At 38.8% G+C, this 21,010-nt stretch overlaps 1 protein-coding gene across 14 annotated transcripts in view; it reads left to right on the top strand.

Moving 5' to 3' along the window:
* MAP3K13 (mitogen-activated protein kinase kinase kinase 13) overlaps window positions 1-21,010 on the top strand; it is a 174,641-nt gene that overhangs the window by 102,322 nt on the left and 51,309 nt on the right. Inside the window, exon 1 of one of the 14 annotated variants that reach the window (XM_058730730.1) lies at window positions 6,578-6,708. The exons of 12 other annotated variants lie outside the window; for them this stretch is intronic. The gene's annotated coding sequence lies outside the window, so the exon portion shown is untranslated. Of the gene's footprint in view, window positions 1-6,577; window positions 6,709-11,912; window positions 11,945-21,010 lie in introns of those variants that run through there. One more of the 14 variants, XM_058730732.1, reaches the window with a different exon arrangement.

A 21,010-nucleotide genomic window follows, 5' to 3' on the forward strand; every position in this document is an offset into this window, starting at 1 on the left:
AGCCCCTTCAAAGCTATTGTCACAGACAACCTTTTAGGCCAAAAGGGCCACTGGCATTTTGTACGTTCTTTGGGTAGAGTTGTTTCTTCTTGTCCTCACTTGACAAGGTGTTGTGGCTATAGATCATGCTATATTTTAAGAACAGCTAAACATGCCAGTAGTTATTGAGAACCAGAAAAGGGGGAGGATGCTTTCACATAGCCAGAATAGACATCATAAAGTCCATGTACCAACCCTTATAGTTTACTTGTAAGAAGATTCTTCAAGCCTTCGTATAAAACCCAATTGCTAAGGGTGCCTGGGTGGCTCAGTGGGTTAAGCCACTGACTCTTGATATTGGTTCAGTTGTGAGGCTCAGGTCGTGATCTCACAGTGTGGGATCCAGCCCCATGTCTGGCTGCATGCTGAATGTGGAACCTGCTTGGGATTCTCTCTTTCCTTCTCTCTTGGCTCCTCCCCTGCTCACTCTCTCTCGGGTGTGCTCTCTCTCTCTCTCAAACTAAATAAATAAAGTTAAAAAAAATTGCTATTATTATGCACATATTTTTAACAAGTTTGGTTATCTGGTTTTAAGCCCAGGACAATTATAAGGATATACTAACTACTCAGGCTGATTTACCAAGAGCTATGAAAAGCGATGGCTCCTGAGTTGACTAGTGGCTTCAAACCAGACACTGAAACAGAAGAAAACTCAAATTAACGAAACAAGTACAATAATAAACCAATCATTAGGATTTCAAAAGGATTTTCCATTTTGTAAATAGATTTACCGGTATTATTTCAATGTTTATTTATTTTTGAGAGAGAGAGAGAGACAGAATGCGAGTGGGTTAGGGGCAGAGAGAGAGGGAGACACGGAATCTGAAGCAGGCTCCAGGCTCCGAGCTGTCAGCACAGATCCCGACGCGGGGCTCAGACTCACAAGCCATGAGATCATGACCTGAGCCGAAGCTGGACGTTTAACTGACTGAGCCACCCAGGTGCCCCATTACCAGTATTATTTCAAATAGCAACTTGTATTGGGAATTTTATAATGTTTTCTTTTTTAAAAAAATGATTTATGCACCACTTTTTAGAGACATATTTTTAAAACATGCACTTGTAATGAGTTCAGATTATAATTTCTGAAGGGAGACGGTGAAATACATCTTTAAATTCCATCCTATGTAATATTAATCTTTGTATTGAGGGACTACATCCTGGTTTCTGTCACAGTTATTATTTGACATTTATTTTTCTTTCCATTAGAACTGTCTTATTCATTTATTATTTTTTAACACTTTGAATAAATATTTAATATTTATTGATGTTCTTCTTTGTCATCCTCACCTTGAACAGATGGGACTTATCAAGGATCCTTTAGTAGTCTGCAAATTTCAGCTATATATTGGGAATAGAAATGGAAACTACCCCAATGAATAATTAAGTAACAGATTTAGATTACTCTCTAGCATAAAGTCAAATTCACGTTCCAAAACAATGACATGGGACAGGTGAAAAATGATTGATCTTTACCAATTTCAAATTTCTATTCTTGGTAAAGCCCAAAATGTTCTATCATACATTTTGAAGGGTATCATCTGGATTGAATCATTATCTTAAAAAATTAAAACTTAGGACTGCTTCTGGGAGCAAAAACAGTATTAAGTGAGGAGAACAGAACAATGTTAAAAGTCTAAAGCAATAGGATTTTATTGTGATTTTAATTACTTCTCAGTTAAAATTGGACCTTGGATCCAGAGTCTAGAGTTCCTTGCTCCTCTTGGAATTTTTATCCTGGTTATCTGTAATGCAGTCATCTCTGAGAAGTGACAAGAGCTGTTGGTGATTTAGTAGCAACTTCTGGTTGTGTTCACTCTTCCCTCCATTAGCCTTTTCCTACTTCTCTGCCTTTTACCTTCACTCGTCCTGTGATTAGAGACTTCAAAGAAGGGTAACTATGAAAATAGCAATGACACAATTTCAACTCTGAATTCTCCACAAATGACTGTTGAAACTGCTTAGGTACTTGAAAAATTATTCCTTTGTGGCACAAAAACAGACACATAGACCAATGGAATAGAATAGAAACCCCAGAACTAGATCCACAAACGTATGGCCAACTAATCTTTGACAAAGCAGGAAAGAACATCCAATGGAAAAAAGACAGTCTCTTTAACAAATGGTGCTGGGAGAACTGGACAGCAACATGCAGAAGGTTGAAACTAGACCACTTTCTCACACCATTCACAAAAATAAACTCAAAATGGATAAAGGACCTGAATGTGAGACAGGAAACCATCAAAACCCTAGAGGAGAAAGCAGGAAAAGACCTCTCTGACCTCAGCCGTAGCAATCTCTTACTCGACACATCCCCAAAGGCAAGGGAATTAAAAGCAAAAATGAATTACTGGGACCTTATGAAGATAAAAAGCTTCTGCACAGCAAAGGAAACAACCAACAAAACTAAAAGGCAACCAACGGAATGGGAAAAGATATTTGCAAATGACATATCGGACAAAGGGCTAGTATCCAAAATCTATAAAGAGTTCACCAAACTCCACACCCGAAAAACAAATAACCCAGTGAAGAAATGGGCAGAAAACATGAATAGACACTTCTCTAAAGAAGACATCTGGATGGCCAACAGGCACATGAAAAGATGTTCAACGTCGCTCCTTATCAGGGAAATACAAATCAAAACCACACTCAGATATCACCTCACGCCAGTCAGAGTGGCCAAAATGAACAAATCAGGAGACTATAGATGCTGGAGAGGATGTGGAGAAACGGGAACCCTCTTGCACTGTTGGTGGGAATGCAAATTGGTGCAGCCGCTCTGGAAAGCAGTGTGGAGGTTCCTCAGAAAATTAAAAATAGACCTACCCTATGACCCAGCAATAGCACTGCTAGGAATTTACCCAAGGGATACAGGAGTACTCATGCATAGGGGCACTTGTACCCCAATGTTTATAGCAGCACTCTCAACAATAGCCAAATTATGGAAAGAGCCTAAATGTCCATCAACTGATGAATGGATAAAGAAATTGTGGTTTATATACACAATGGAGTACTGCAGGGCAATGAGAAAGAATGAAATATGGCCCTTTGTAGCAATGTGGATGGAACTGGAGAGTGTGATGCTAAGTGAAATAAGCCATACAGAGAAAGACAGATACCATATGGTTTCACTCTTATGTGGATCCTGAGAAACTTAACAGAAACCCATGGGGGAGGGGAAGGAAAAACAAACAAAAAAAGAGGTTAGAGTGGGAGAGAGCCAAAGCATAAGAGACTCTTAAAAACTGAGAACAAACTGAGGGTTGATTGGGTGGGGGGGAGGGAGGGGAGGGTGGGTGATGGGTATTGAGGAGGGCACCTTTTGGGATGAGCACTGGGTGTTGTATGGAAACCAATTTGACAATAAATTTCATATATTGAAAAAAAAAGAATAAAAGTACCCATTACTAGTAAGCATGTTAGGAAATGGGCAGTCTTACACATTGGTGGCTGGATATTCGGTTGTTACCATTTTTGAAAGTTATTGTGCAATATCAAAAAAATATATACATATGCTTTGACTTAACCATCCAACTTCGGAGGATCTCTGAAAAGCAAACATCAGGAGGTAGAGATCAGATGCATGTTACAGCTCATTTGCCTCAGTGTCTTCCAGTGCTCTAAACTCGAAATCAAATCAGTTTCTGCCATCAGGGAGAGATTAGTTATGCCACATCCATACTAGAGAAGACTGTGCAGCTATTTAAAAAAATATATTTTATTGCTATCTGCCAACTTGGAGAGGTGTCCATGATGCAGTGATAAGCAAGAAGGCCAAGTTGCAGAATGATATGTACACTTCATTTTCAAAAGATGAGATTTTGCATATGTCTGTATGTGAGTGTGCATGTCTGGATGGGTATAGAGAAGGTACTGGAAGGATATTGAATGTTAATATTACCTTGGAATAAAAGGGACTCTGGGTGGAAAAAAAAAAAGAAAATTATTCCTTTGGCTCCTTTCGTTATTTTGGACACCTGGTTATGGTCTCCTGGAAAATCTTTTTTAAAAAAAATCTCAGATTTAATCCTGGCAAACCATCACGGGGATGAGGTGTATTTAAAGCATTTCATTCACAGGCATTACTAAAATATGAGAGCAAACCTGTTATTTTAAAAGAAGTAATCATGGGGCGCCTGGGTGGCTCAGTCGGTTAAGCGGCCGACTTTGGCTCAGGTCATGATCTCACGGTCCGTGGGTTCGAGCCCTGCGTCGGGCTCTGTGCTGATGGCTCAGAACCTGGAGTCTGCTTCAGATTCTGTGTCTCCCTTTCTCTCTCTCTCTGACCCTCCCCCGTTCATGCTCTGTCTCTCTCTGTCTCAAAAATAAATAAACGTTAAAAAAAATAAAAATAAAAGAAGTAATCGAGTTCTATGCATTTAGCAAAGCCTCATGTACAAAGGGAAGCCACAATACTTATTAATTCTCACAACAAACAAATCTATTCAGGTGAATAAAACACACAGAGCACAGCTGTACAAAGAACCTTCTGTGGTGACGGAAATGTTCTATTTTGCACTGTCCGGTATGGTTGCCGCCAGCCACATGTGGCTCCTGAGCACTTGAAATGGACCTGAGCAACTTAGGAACTGAATTTTAATTTAATTTTAATGGATTTTAAGTTAAATAACCACATGTAACTGGAAGCTACAGTATTAGTGCAGGCATAGAGGTTTAGTGTTAAAATATAATGGAGTCAACCCTACAGAAGATGGGCATATTTTAGAATTCTCCACTTATCTTTATTTGTTACCAGGAAGTTTTAGCTTTATCCTAAATGTAGAACCTCAGCCTGAAGCAAAACGTGAGTCGAGTCCATATTTTTCTGACTTAGACATTTCTTAATTAAATAGAAGCCCATTAGAATATTGACAGTAGAGTGTTATGAGTGGGGCCATGGGCTTGGACTAAAAGCTCAGGCCCAGGCTTTGGGACTGGAATGGAGCTGGGTTCACCTCCTGTCTTTACCACTTAGTAGTTGTAGTGAATTATTTGAACTGTCAGTGCATCACTTTCTTTTCAGTTCTTATCAGGTTAGTAATAATGCTGTTCTCAAAGGGTTGATGTGAGGATTAAAAAAGTTAATACAGGTGACATGGGCAGAAGAATGAGTAGCAATAATCTCAACAAATGTTAGCTATTGATTTTAATATATTGTTTTTCACATTGCTCTCTCTGTGTGAATGTGTGTGATGGTGTGTATGTAAAGTTCTCCCATCCAAAAAGTAAACTGCATCATATTATATCAGGTTCTGAACTAAATTTTGAAGCTAGAAGGAAAGGAAAGAGGAGGGATGAGGTACAGATATAAATGATACTTGCATTCTCCTAGTGAATTGACAAACTAATGAGAATGAGTTACTTCTGTTGAAAAATGGGAGTCATGACCTAACGTTTGCTCCCCGCAATTCTAACAATCTATGGTTCTATCATTCCTAAGTGATGCAGGGAAGGCAGAAGGACCCCTGTTGACTTCTTGTTTGCCAAGTACATGTAGGACTTGCCCAGGAGCAGTATGCAGGACCTAGTGCTTTGTGGGAAATTCCAAATATACCCTTGGAAGTCTTTTACTGATGCTCTCCAAAAGCTCTGTTATACCAAGCTGGCAATGTATTATTTGGTTTAATGTTATATAGCATAAAACAAGTATTGAATGCATTATATTCGTATCTCTACTTCTGTTATATTTTACTATCCAACTAAATAGTCCAAATAATGACAGTAAGTTTAATGGGAAAATAGAACTTTAATAATACAATTTTATTAAAAAATATTTTCTCTTCTCTCTCACTTGCTGAGAGTCATAAACAGTAGCTCCCGACTGCAGAGCCAACGAGTTCTTACCAAGCAGTACACTATCCCTCACCTCCCTATGGTTGGCATATATTTTAATAGGAACAACTAGCATCAGAATACTACTTCATAGCTTAAAAAGCTCTTTCATGCCTATTATCTCATTTAATAGTCACATAAGTCCTATGAAGATGCCCATTTTTCAGAACCCATGTGTAGCAGACGGCCTCTGCTATAAGTATTTAATCACATTATCTATATATAATTTAGTTTTTATTGATGAAATACTTTTTTTTGGAACATATTACATAGTATTGAGACTCATGGATAGAATTTTGCATGTTTAGAAGGGAAAATACCCCCCATACTTCAGCCCAGGCGGAAGGAATAGTTGTCCAACAGACACCCAACTGCTGTAGAGCCCATGACTGATACCAGAGTTCAAATTTTCTCACCAAACCAAAAAATTCAGAAGCCAGATGTAGACCTCTTAATAGCTGAGGCTCAGCACTGTGGGTTGCATTTCCAGCTTTGACCATTATGTCTCTACCTGTAGCAGCAGGATCTCCACTGGTGTGGGGCTTAGGATCAGATCCACTTTCTGTCCTGCTCAAAGCACCCTGTTCTGTGTCCCTGGAGGTTGACTTGTCTGGACTGCATCAGTGGACTTTCTCGTCCTCTGGTTCTCTGTTGGGTTCAACCATTGGCAAACACCTGCAGGGTCTTTGAAAGCAAAAGGAAAGTGAAATTGTGGTTCAATATTAACTCCACTGACTCTCTCCTTATCAGGTCAGTGCACCATGGTTGCATCCCTCTACCAAAGGCCACAGCTCTTGTTGGATGACCTTCTTGTATAGCTACACTCTCCAGGTTCTGGTGAGCATTCTTTCCCCTCCCCAGTTAAAGCCTACTGGCTATTACTAGCTCTGGGGCATAATACCATCCCTGTTGCTTTTTCTGTCCTGACTTTTGTAAGCAGTCTCATTAAATTCTCACTTGCCCCATTTGTTGGGGCCTGGGCTAACATAGGGTCCTTCTTCAGTGATAGTGCCTGCTTCTACTGCTTGCTCATCATGTAAGCAGTATTCACACATACTTCAGAAAATCCTAAGTCAGAAAAATGATTATACACAACATAAAAAATTTCCTTCAATTTCGTCCCCAGCACATTTGGAATATGAATTAATCTCTAATTGGATTCTGCTTATTTTGTTCTTTAGAAACATACCTCATCTACAAAGGAAGATACAGGTGACATAGTAAACAAATGTAGTTAATGTGTATCCTAAGACTCTGATACTTATAAGAAGTAATTATTAATTATGTGTTTGTCCTCAACATCAAAGTACTAACTTGTGCTACTCATACTGTCTCCTAATTTGGGGATTATTATGGTCTCAACAGCTGTAATTCTTCAAGTTACAACCAAAAAAGATTTTTTTTGTCTTTGAAAACTAGAAAATGCATAGAGACTACAAGAATAGTCAGAGGAGACTCAGGGCCTCAGGCCAATGAATAGTGATGTCAAATCCTGCAGGCTAAGCCATTACTTATTTCTGGGCTAAGCTGCTCTACTTAACCCCTTGGAAATAAGAGGTCTTATGGGACACCTTGGTGGCTCAGTCAGTTGAGCATATGATTCTTGATCTCAACTCAGGTCATGTTCCCAGGGTCATGGGATCGAGCCCTGTGTTGGGCTCTGTGGAGCCTGCTTAAGATTCTCTCTTTCTTTTTCTCTCCCCCTCTCTCCCCCCACCCACTCTGCTCCTCTCCTCTGCTCGCTTGCTTGCTCTCTCTAAAGAAAGGAAAGAGTTCTTTTTATTATAAAATTGAAATAGCCATCCTTTGGGACAACCTTAAGGTTTCCTTTTTCCAAAGTTATAGCCATGAAGTAACTGAGGACAAATTGTTTTAATATTCTCTGTGCAGTCAAGGAAACCATCAACAAAACAAAAAGGCAACCTACTGAATGGGAGAAGATATTTACAAATGAAATATCTGATAAAGGGTTATTATCCAAAATATGTAAAGAAATTATAAAGCTTAACACCAACAAAACAATCTGATTTAAAAATGGCCAGAGGACCTGAATAGACATTTTTCAAAAGAAGACATATAGATGGCCAATAGACACGTGGCCAATAGACACATATAGATGGCCAATAGACACACTCATTATCAGGAAAATCAAATCAAGACCACAATGAGATATCACCTTATACTTGTCAGAATGGCTAGAAGCAAAAAGACAAGAAATAGAGTTGCCTGAGTTAAGCATCCAGCTCTGGCTCAGGTCATGATCTCGCAGTCCGTGAGTTCAAGCCCTGCGTCAGGCTCTGTGCTGACAGTTTGGAGCCTGGAGCCTGCTTTGGATTCTGTGTCTTCCTCTCTCTCTGTCCCTCCCCCACTCATTCTCCCTCTCTCTCTCTCATAAACATTAAAAAAAAATTTAAGACAAGAAATAAAAAGTGTTGGTGAGGATATGGAAAAGGAGGAACACTTGCACACTGTTGGTGGGAATGTAAATTGGTGCACCCACTGTGGAAAACAGTATAGAGGTTCCTCAAAAAATTAAAAACAGAAATACCATACAATCCAGTAGTTAGTTCTGCTACTGTGTGTTTACCCAAAGGAAATGAAAACTCTAATTAAAAAAGATATATGTACCCCTATGTTTATTGCATGACTATTTTCAATAGCTAAGATGTGGAAGCAATTTGTGTCCATTGATTAGATGAATGGATAAAGATGTGGTATGTATGTGTATTTATGTGTGTGTGGGTGTATATATATGTGTGTGTACACACATACACACAGGAATATTGCTTAGCCATAAAAAAAGATGAGATCTCGCCATTTGGGACAACATGGATGGACCCTATAGGGTATTATTCTAAGTGAAATAAGTCAGGCAGAGAAAGACAAATACCATGTGATTTCACTTATATGTGGAACCTAAAAAACAAAACAAATGAACAAACAAAAAACAGAAACAGACTCATAAATACAGAGAACAAACTAATGGTTGCCAGAAATCAGGAGGAGGGATGGACAAAATGGGTCAGGGGAAGTGGGAGATACAGACTTTCAGTTATGGAGTGAATAAATCATGAGTATGAAAGGTACAGCATGGGGAATACAGTCAATGGTATTGTACTAGCGTTATATGGGGACAGATGGCGACTACATTTATGGTGAGCACAGCATAACATATAGAGTTGTTGAATCACTATGTTGTATGAATTGTGTCAACTCTATTTCAATTTTAAAAAGATAAATTAATAATAATAATAAAGTATATGTTTTCATAGATGGCCTAATCTCTTTGACCAAACTTCCCACTTCTCACACCTCACAGTCCTCCAAGTATTTTTCATTAGCTTACCCCAATGTTTACAAATCCTCCTGCTTTTTGTCCCTCTCCTCTATTGCAATAGTTTTTTTTTTTAATTTTTTTTTAACGTTTTATTTATTTTTGAGACAGGGAGAGACAAAGCATGAACGGGGGAGGGTCAGAGAGAGAGGGAGACACAGAATCCGAAACAGGCTCCAGGCTCTGAGCTGTCAGCACAGAGCCTGATGCGGGGCTCGATCCCACGGAGTGCGAGATCATGACCTGAGCCGAAGTCGGACGCTCAACCGACTGAGCCACCCAGGCGCCCCTATTGCAATAGTTTTAAATAAAGTCTTTCTTGCCTTTTTAACTGTTAAATTAAATTTTAAAATAAAATATATGTTTTTATTTGATCTTACTCCTTTAATTATATAGTTATTATTAATAAGCATAAACTTTCTTACTTAAAAATAAAATGTTTGTTAATTTAAAATATAAATAGGAGACTTTTACTGAGTGCTTACTCTGTGCCAGGTAGTATGTTAAGCACTCCGCAAGTGTTATTTAATCCTCATTACAACCCTATGAGGGTTTTTGGTAACGGAAACTGAGGCACACAAAGATAAGAAACTTTCCCACAGACAGAATCAGCATTAGGACCCAGAGAGTTTGAATCCAGAGCTCACTCATTTTACTACAATATTAAATTTATCACGTAAGGACTATTTTTTATAATTTTTCTAAGTTTGTGGGAAGTTGCCATTGTACAGAGTTCTCTAGGCTTAGAGCTACAGCAAACTTTTTAGACTCTGCCCTGGACATAAGCCTTCCTTAGGAAAGTGAAGGCAAACTGCCTGAAGGTAGTAACATTGCTGAAAGTTAGGTGACACAAGAGTGGGGTTAGGCAATCCCTGAAAGGCAGAGCACCTAACATGGTGTGAAACCATCCATATCTCTAGGGAAGAACATTCCATGATCTCCCTTGGGACCACGGTTCTGCAATGATTCCCTTATGTTCTAATTGCCCTTTTGTTTAAAGTATAAGCAGCCTTTTCCTAGAGATATTTTCTTGAATCAATAAAATTAACTCCTAATTTAACATAGCAATTTAGAAACATGGCAATTCATTTTTTCTCCCAAATATTGAAATGACATAGCATTGATACTCTCCTAAACATTACTATAGCTACATACAGCCTTCCCTCTTTTTTCAATTTAATTAAACCCTGGAATGTAAAATAAATAAATAAAAAATAAAAATAACTGCTATAATTAAATTACAAAGGAAATTAAATATGAAAAAGAAGCTGCATACACTTGAGATTATCCTCTTCTGTTTTCCATCTTACTTTTGCCCTTTTGACCCCATGTCTCTGTTTATTGATTCTTTGTGTCTTCATTTATAATTTCATATGAATGTTAAAAGCTCAATGTGTCTCAGTTTCTAAGTGTATTGATCTTTCCCCGCCTTCTTTTCCTCTTTTTCTCACTTTTCCACTTACGAAAAACTTACCTTCCATTTTCCCTTTTTCTCATGTCCCTTGATTTCACATATATATTGAGCATATTGACATATGTCTTCTTATTCTAGTTTTTCTAGTTAAAGACTTGGATAGTTAGCAAGTATTGAGGATTCAGTGCGTATTGGGTGTGTTATCTATACATGATCTCATGCAATTCTCTAGTCTCTTAAATGCGTGGGATCTGGTGTTATACCAGTTATGGATATAATGAAATTGAGGTTTAGAGAGTTCAGCGCAAGTTAATGATGAGGATTTGAATCCAGGTCTATCTTCCTACAGTGCTTTCCCTCCTATCCCCTCACAATATTGCTCTCCATATCATGAAGTGCATAGAAGGTTCTGAATTGATTGATTGGGAAATAATTTTAAAGTGTGCATTATAGCCCAAATTTTTAAAAATAATTTTAATTTTAAATAATAATTAAAAAAATTTTTTTAACGTTTTATTTATTTTTGAGACAGGGAGAGACAGAGCATGAACAGGGGAGGGTCAGAGAGAGGGAGACACAGAATCCACAACAGGCTCCAAGCTTCAAGCTGTCAGCACAGAGCCCAACGTGGGGCTCGAACTCACGGACCGCGAGATCATGACCTGAGCCGAAGTCGGCCATTCAACCGACTGAGCCACCCAAGCGCCCCTTAAATAATAATTTTAAATTAATTTCCACTGTCATTTCAGTTGTCCTCCTGAACTATTTATCTTTTTATGCTATTAGTCATTTAAAATTTTATTTTATTTTTGTTATGTTTTTGTTGAAGGATAGTAGAGTTGACACAGTGTTCCATTAGTTTCACGTGCACAGCATCGTGATCAACAACTCTATATGCTACGCTATGCTCACTACTATTGTAGCTACCGTCTGTTAACCATATAACGCTCTTACAATACCATTGACTGTATTCCCATGACTTATTCATTCCATGACTGGAAGCCTGTACCTCTCACTCCCTATCACCCAGTTTGCCGATTTCCCCACCTCCCTCTGGCATCCACCAGTCTGATGAATTATTTATCTTAGAGCCATAGATATCCAAAAAGAGAAGGGGAAGGCATAAACTAATAGGCAAAGAAAAGAAGAAAAGGGACTAGCATTCATTGAGTGCTTACTGTGTACTGGAAGCTTTTACCAGGGACTAATTCAAGTTCATAATTCTACGTATTTTGTAAGCCTCCTTTTCCTTTTTTTTTTTAATTAGGGTATTTCTCTATCTTCTACTTTTCCACGGATAGCTGTTTTGCTCACAGTTCCTAAAGGTAATCCTTTACCAAAGGGCGTTTTTGTGATCCTAAATGCAAGAGTTCTAGTGCCTTTGCATGTTATTCATCTTGACCTTAGAATTAGGAAATAATCACAACACTTAGATACACCCTTGTCTCTTCATCTGTCTTGAGTTTCCAGTCTCTTAGTCATGATTATGCTACCTTCTCCAGCTTGAATATGATCCTTACTAGTCAAAAAGGTAAAAACAAAATAGGAGTTGTCAACTTTTGTTTCCTCGTTGTCATCTGTTTTTATTCTTTTGTTTTCAGTTTATAATTATTCTTAAGCTGTTTGCAAGCCTTAGCAAACACTGACAGGTTTCTCAACAACGTCCTTAACATTTCATATGATTTTTCGTATATGCAAAAGTAGTAAAGCTTTTAGTCTATGTGTATAAAGCAACAGATATTTGGATTGAAAACTTCTTACTAAAAGAGTAATGCATGCTAATACTAGAAATTTGGGGAAATATAAAACATTTAAAAGAACAACAGTGATAACCACTGTTGACCTTTTAAACCTATTTTCTTATGTTCTTGGAATGCATATATAATTATTTTTGTATTTATTAATGTTTGTATATTTAAAGGCATATATGTCTATATCTTACTATTTAAGACATTTTAAGTAAACTTATCTAGCTACTACAAGTCAGATTTAGGTCAGAAAATGTTGATTCTATTCTGGAATATTTGTACTTACCATAGTCCATATTATTTATTAAAGACTTATGAAGTTATGGGGAAATAATTTCTTTAGTCAAGAAATATGTTTAGCATTTGAGGCATTTAGCATTTAAGGTATATTTGAAGCCTCACAAGTTTCTATTTCTTGATAAATTTACAGTCTACAACTCTGAAAATAAAGCATCTTTATTCATTTTTAAACCTACATAATAATAGGGGTGCCTGGTAGGCTCAGTCGGTTAAGTGTCTGACTTTGATTCAGGTCATGATCTCATGGTTTGTGAGTTAGAGCCCCACATCGGGCTCTGTGGTGACAGGGTAGAGTCTGCTTCAGATCTTCTGTCTCCCTCTCCCTCTGCCCTTCCCTCCATCTCAAAAATAAGTAAACATTTAAAAATTTTATTTAAAAAACCTACATAAAAATTATTTTAGCTTTAATCATGATTGTATTTATAGGTACTAGTACTCAGAAAGTAATATTACCATGGAGAATTTGCCGTTTTGTAATTGTTGTATTTTGTTGGCTGTAGCATACTTTCAATATTATTAAGTATTCGTAATCTTAATGAAAAATATATGTAAATTTTAGGCACTGAAACAATATTTTTGAATGCATGGTTGTTGAATGAAATACTATAAAGATGAGGAATGAGGTAGGTCAGTGAATTTGGTTGATATGAGGTTATTGTCCTTTCAAATAGGAGTTTCAGTAGACGATTCACAGTTAAGAGAGCAAGTTAGAGGTAAGGTGCAATTGTAGACAACTCTTTTTTTAAGTTTAAACTCTTTCTTTTTTGTAAGAAAAAAAACTTTTTAATGTTTATTTTGTTTTGAGAGAGAGAGAGGGAGACAGACAGACATGCAGGGGAGGGGCAGAGAGAGAGGGAGACACAGGATCTGAAGCAGGCTCCAGGCTTTGAGCTGTTAGCACAGAGCCTGACGTGGGGCTCAAACTCACAAAATGTGAGATCACGACCTGAGCTGAAGTCTGGTGCTTAACTGACTGAGCCACCCAGATGCCCCTGTTTGAACTCATTCTAAAAGCACTAAATTGTTATTCTCTCGCCCCACGTTTTATGTATATTATCTTATACTTTACATTCTTTAATTTTGTGAATCTTTTGACTGATTTTCATAGCTATAATTGATTTTATTTATTTTGTGCTTTAACCTCTGTACTGGTTTTATAAGTGATTAATCTACTACTTTTATTATGTTTCTATTTACCTGTGAAATTTTTTCCTTTCATAATTTTCTTTCTTCTGATTATAGCTTTTTCTTTATACTCGAAGAACTCCCTTTAACATTTCTTGTAAGGCTGATTTAGTGATATTGAATTCTCAAACTTCTGTTTGGGAAACTCTGTGTCTTCTTCTATTGTAAATGGTAGCCTTCCTGGATAGAGTATTCTTGGTTGCAGGGTTTTTTTCTTTCAGGACTTTGAGTATTTCATGCCACTCCCTCTGGCCTGCAAAGATTCTGTTGAAAAATGAGCTGATAGCTTTATGGGGTTTCCCTTGTATGTACCTATTTTCTTTTCCCTTGACGCTTTTAAAATTCTCTATCACTACTTTTGGCCATTTTAATAATTATGTGTCTTGGTGTAGACCTCTTTGGGTTGATTTGTCTGGGGACTCTCTGTGCTTCCTGGATCTGGATTTCTGTTTACTTCACCATATTAGGGAAGTTTTTAGCTATTATTTCTTCAAATAAATTTTTTTGCTCCTTTTTCAGTCTCTTCTTCTGGGATCCCTATAATGCAAATATTATTATGCGTGATGATGTCACTGAGTTCCCTTAACCTATTCTCATTTTTAATTATTCATTTTCCTTTTTGCTTTTCATCTTGATTGCTTTTCATTACCCTGTCCTCCAGGTAGCTGATATGTTCTTCTGCTCCTCTAATCTGCTCCTCATTCCCTCTAGTGTGTTTTTAACTTCAGTTATTGAGTTCTTCATGTCTTATTGGTTCTTTTTTATATTTTCTATCTCTTTGTTGAAGATCTCACTGAGATCCTTCACTCTTTTCTCAAGTTGAGTGAGTATCTTTACGACCATTGCTTTCAATTCTTTATCAGGCATATTGCTTATCTCTGTTTCATTTAGCTCTCTTGCTATGACTTTGTCATGTCCCTTCATTAGGCCATATCCCTCTGTCTCCTCATTTTATCTCTCTGTGTCTGTTTCTGTGTGTTAGGAAAGTCATTTATGTCTCCTGATCTTGAAAAAATAGTGGCCTTTTGAAGAAGAGGTCTTGTTGTGCCCTGTAGCATAGTGTCCGCTGTTCACCAAAACCAGCACTTCAGGGGAATCTCCTATGTGGGTTATGTGCACCTTACTGTTGTGGCTGAGCCTCATTTGCCTTCAGTCCATTTAGCTGCAATGGCCCACTTTGCCTGTCGTGGGCCAGGTTTGGTTCCTGTGCTAAAGGGCAGGTCTGGGGCTGCTGTAAGCTTGTATTTGGTCAGTGTCAACAGTAAGACCAGATACCTGCCCTCAGTTCATTTGCCCAGGCCACAATCAAATGCAGGACACTCTCCCCACATTGTCCCCTGAGAAGCTTTCATTGATGGGCAGGTCCTGCAGACAAACTGGATACCTGCCTCCAATCCCTCTGCCTGGGCTGCAGTGACCCTGAACTCCAGGGCTCTCTCCCTATGCTGCCTTTGAGAGGTTTTTGTTGGTAGGCAAGGCCAGCAGTAGGATCAGATGACTGCCCCCAGACTGTATGTTGGGGCTACAGATGTACTGATTGGCAGGGCACTCTCCACGCTGTCAGTTATAAGGTTTGCCTCCTGTGGCTGTAGTGGAACTGGTGTGTGTGGTTACCTTCCCCTCTCCAGGGCAGGAGTCACTTTGCAGTGGTGCTGGTCCCTGCTAGGGCTGCTTGCAGGATGAGAAGTGGCTGGAGCTGCTTTGTAGGGATGTGTAGGCCACTCTTTTGATCTAATTTAAATCACATACTTATGATTTTTTATGTTCCATTAGAAAAAGCTATCTATTTTTTTCTTTAAGTTCAAATCAGGATCTTATTAACAGGCCTCTCGCCTGGGGAGATCAATTTTATGTTATTACTACAAACAAGTAGCTTAATCCCAGTTTTAAAATGGGAATGATGCGTTAGTAGCAGAAATGTCTCTTATGCCCTAGATACTGTTATATGAATTGTAGAGATGGAAGAGTTGGATTTATTTTAAGGCCAGAAAATGCCAAGCAAAGAGAAGACAGCTTGGGAATAGCTTAACGCCATTCAAGAAATCTCAGCAATAATTCTTAATTTATAATTTTATTCAATTTTAGTTATACCAAAAACTTCATCTATGGGGCAAATTCTTCCAAAATCTTTGACATACTCATATTTATGGTATAAAACTCAAAACCTAATCTATTATAATAGTACCTTTATTAGCAACTTGGAAATTTTTGTATTATATGAGAAAAACACAAGAACTCAAGGGCTATCTGGCCACATCGCTTCTTCCATTCCCTTTTCTCTGTGCCGAATCCATTTTGGCACAAAGCCAAGGTAATTTCCAGAAATTGGCAGTGCCCTGGCAAATGCACAGCTGCTACCGTCTCCAGCCCCTACCTACTAATTTTGCACAAACCACTTCCTCCTCTTGGAGCTGAGAAATTCACAGGGCAAGGGAAATGTGCCGGGAGGGCAGATATGGAAGCACTACCTTGTGCCTCTGGCAGATTCAAAAGCCCTTAAAGGTAACAGCAGCATCACCTCCCCTGCACCCCTGCTCACAGAGCTTCCTACTGAGAAAGGTGACATTCCAACCTTGCCCTTTTACCCTCCTGCTCTTCCTTATCTTTCTCCATTTGACTCTCAATGTTTAAAGATTTTGCCTCATTTTTTTTTTCTGTTTTCATTTTTAATATTTTCTGGTCAATACTAGCTTTGACTTCTCATGAATTAAAAGATCCAAACAGTTGCCATGAGGGTGCCTGAGCCAAATCTGGACAGGGAGAGAGGCACTGAGATGGCAAAGGAGCAGTTAGAGTGGGGCTGCCTGTGTTGCCTGTTTGCACTTACCAGCTTCTTCACTGTGCAGTGGCAGTGTGTGGGTGTGTTCACATACACACAGGTAAAATTTAGCTATCTTTACCCTCCTACACTCTTCTTAAACGTAGTCAGCTCTGCTCATATTTTAAGACAGTCACGGGATGATTTCTTTCCCTTTGTTCTTGTGCCTCTCCATTTCTCTGCCTTTGTTGGTTGAGATTGGACCTGATCAGAGGGAAGCCTCTTGGACTGTACACATCTTTATACACGCCTTGAGGTTCCCCTTGCTTGTGCCCCCTCCCAGAGCACTGCTGAGTTGCCAGTAGCTGGATGGCCTGTCGTGGCTCTGTTGACTGGTACAGTCATCCCTCTAGGTGGATACTTGTGCTTTCTTGAGAGTATCTTTAGTGCATCTAAAATAACAGTGAGAATTACTATTGTTTTTGTCATCAATGATCATGATACCACGGCTATTTGTGTCTCTCTGTCTGAATAAACAAACAACCAGACTAGGGAAAGACTGTAGGATGAGGAAGGAGAATTCATTTCCAGCTCTGCCACTGATTAGCTGTTGCATTGAGCAGGTCAGCAATATCATAGGAATTTGAATTTGAACATATGAATGTTATTCTCATAGGTAAAGCAAGTCATTTGGACCATATTCCTTGCTAGACGTTCCTTGATAAATGTCAAATCAAGGGGCACCTGGGTGGTCCAGTAGTTTATGTGCCTGACTCTTGGTTTCTACTCAGGTCATGATCTCATGGTTGGTGTGTTTGAGCCCTGCATGAGGCTCTGCATTGACAGCATGGACCTTGCCTGGACTCTCTCTCCCTCTCTCTTTGCCCCTGCCCTGATGTGCGCTCTCTCTCTCTCTCTCTCTCTCTCTCTCTCAAAATAAATAAACTTCAAAAAAAAAAAAATCAAACCAATTGTGATGAGCATGCTGAAGTTCTCTTCCTTAGACTCATTCCCAGTGCCAGGGGGGACTAGTCTGCTTCATGTGCACCCTTAACCTCTTAGAAGTAGAAAAAGGTTACAAAACAAACATATTTTTCTAACTTTTAGTGCATGAACTCATTACAATGTGGTGTCAGTAGGGAGAAACTCAGAATACAAACTGACAAAAATGGAAATTCACCAGGAATTAACACAAAGTTCTATAGTCTGATTCAAAGAACAAATTGCACAAATAGGTGTTTGGCTGAAATTCACATATTCATTTGGGTATTTGCATTACCCTGAGGTCTGATGTGAGCCAAAAGCACGATGTACACCCTGTGCTGTATAGCATAACCATGAGTCCCAACTGGGAAAGGTAGACTGGAAGTAACTGCTGAGGCAGTGGCCAGGGCAGATAGTATCAAGTCAGCAGTCTTAAAAGACCTCAATCAGAGCAAGGTAAGAGAGGGCAAAGTCAAGAGAGCTCAAGGTTGTGGCAAGAAATCAGCAGGAAAACAAAACGAAGGGATCAGTAATGTGAAAGCTGAGAGATCAGCACAAAAGGAATGGGGTGGGGAGGATAGGGTGACAGGAATGAGGGTCAATTCCGCAAACAGCTATTGCTGTAACAGAGGGCTTCAGCTTTTCTTTTTATTACTTTTCCCCCCAACCTTATAGTCCCAGGCAGCTTCCTAGCTCCCAAATTTCTCCATTCCCTAGAATTTAAGTCCACCTCTAAGCTAACCTCATCCAACCCAACCTCATCTCTCTGATTTATTTAAAGGAAAAATCATCTGCATCATTTTATGAACTTTCAGAACCCATATATGAAGGAAAGGCATTACCTTAACTGCTCCCCAACATTAGCTGGCTATTCCATTATTTCTGAGTTACCAAACTTCTCACACATGCCCAGGTGGTTTCTGCTTGCCTCTGCTAATTCCCTTAGCCAACCTGACTTCCTTTCTTCTATGGATCTCAAATCATCCTCTTTTCAAAGATTCATCTCAAGTCCTACCTCTTTTTTATTTTTTTTAACATTTATTTATTTTTTAGAGAGAGAGAGCATGAGCACACAAACAGGGGAAAGGCAGAGAGAGAGAGACAGGAATCGAAGAGGGCTCTTTGCTGAGAGCAGAAAGCCCGATGTGGAGCTCAAACTTGCAAACCATGAGATCATGACCTGAGCCAAAGTTGGACACCCAACTTTGACTTCCTGGAATGTCAGGTCTCACTTTTACTTGGTTTACCCTCCAACCCAAACAGCATTTCCTCTATGACATCTCTAGACATATTTGATGTTTATTTTCCTGAGCCCTCATGGCACCTTGTTCATGTCTGTGTACTACATATCTAACCATATGGCTTTTCTCATCATTTGGTCTTTCCCTCTAGATTTTAAGTTCCTATAGAGTAGAAACATATGTATCATTCATTAATGCCTAACACATTGTATAGCATGTGATAGGAGCTCAATACATGTTTAAATGAATGAATGAGACTTCAAAGGATATGGTATTTTCATTGGTTCAGTCACACAAGCTCCTCATAGGCAATGAAAACAAGGCTTAAAATTTGGGTCCCAGAGGGGTGCCTGGGTGGCTAAGTCGGTTAACTGTCCGACTCTTGATTTCAGCCTAGGTCATGATCTCAGAGTTTGTGGAATCAAGCCCTGCATCAGGCTCTGCGCTGACAGTTGGGAGCCTGCTTGAGATTCTCTTTCTCCCCCTCTCTTTGCCCCTCCCCCCTAATGAATAAATTAAAAAACTTTAAAAATTTTGGGTCTCCGTAATGCAGATGAGAAATTAATAAAATAGGGATAATTTCTTTTTATCCAAAAACCTTAATATAGGATACTATTAAGTCCCCATCACCTTCAGCATAAAATCCAAGTCTTTTAGCCTAGCATACAAAGCTCCTTATAACATAGACCCTGACTTTCTCTCCATTCTTATCTTCCTATGTATACGTATAACCTGCATTCCATCCACTTTGATTTCTCATATACTCCATAGTCTTTCATGCCTCCATGCCCTCGTTCATACTTTCCCCACACCTGTGGCACCCTCTCTGTCTTCTCTCACTCACCCCTCTCCTGCATGCCTGATGAGGTTCTATACTTCCAACACTGATCAATAGTTACCACCTTTGGGTAGCTAGCTCTGAAAGTATCCCTCCCTATTCTGTGCCCCTAGAGCACGTGGTTGATTCATTATAAGCACTATGCTGTCAGTCATTGTTGGTCTGTTTCTTGCTTCCTCTGTAAAGTGAGATTATCTTTATACCCTGACTTCTAATGTATTCTAGATGTTTAATACAGAGTGAAGGAAGAAAGGAATAACTATTATATAGGGATTTGTAAAGAAAGTAAATTTCTGATAATAGACATACATTGAATAAATTTAAGATTGAATTTGCATGATCTGGACAATCTGGAACAATCCCATGTCTTTCTTTTCAGAGGTTGGGTTTCCCTGAAAAATTGGTACTAATGGACATATCGGAAGCAATTAATAAGTTTAAAACACTGGGGCTTAGTCTGTGCCCCAGAATTGGTTTAGTACAGTAAAAACAAATTTTATATCTTAGGAATTTATCTTGTCACATACAGAAGACATTTATCTAAATGGCTTAATGAATACTTTAGAAAGTAAAACAATGCCCCAATAAATAAAACACTAAAGAAATTAGGAAAAAAAATGAGCAGGATATAGTTTTTAATAAAAGTGTGTATATCAAGATATTTAATTTCTGTTTGGGAAGGGAAATGTTTTTTTTCTGATTATAAACCTAATGTATATGTCTTAGTCTGTTTAGGCTGCTATAACAAAAATACCATAGACCAGGTGGTTCAAAGAACAAATATGATGTATTTCTCACAGTTCTAGAGGCTAGGAGATCCAAGATCAAGCCACTGGCATGTTCTATATGTCTGGTAAGGGCCTCCTTCCTGGTTCAGAGATAGCTGTTTTCTCACTGTGTCCTCACATGGCAGAAGAGGAAACACTGGGAGCTCGCCAGTATTTTTTTTTTTTTTTGAGCAAGAGAGAATGAGGAGAGAGAGAGAATTTTAAGCAGGCTCAATCCCACAACGCTGGGATCATGACCTGAGCTGAAATCAAGAGTTAGACAGTCAACCAACTGAGCCACCTAGATGCCTCACTCTGGGATCTCTGTTATAAGGGCACTAATCCTCTGAGGGCTCCACCTTTCTGACCTAATCATTACATCCCAAAGACCTCACTTCCAAATACTATCACATTGGGGATTGGGTTTCAACATACGGATTTTGGAGGAGGGGGACACAAACATTCACTTTATAGCAACACGTTAATGCAGAATGCTTGGAATATTTTGAGAAACACAACGACATAAGCCTCTCCCAAATCTAACCACCTAGAATTAACAAAAGTTAGTAG

The sequence above is a fragment of the Neofelis nebulosa genome, chromosome 5 (assembly GCF_028018385.1).
Source record: "Neofelis nebulosa isolate mNeoNeb1 chromosome 5, mNeoNeb1.pri, whole genome shotgun sequence".
Taxonomy (NCBI): Eukaryota; Metazoa; Chordata; class Mammalia; order Carnivora; family Felidae; genus Neofelis; species Neofelis nebulosa.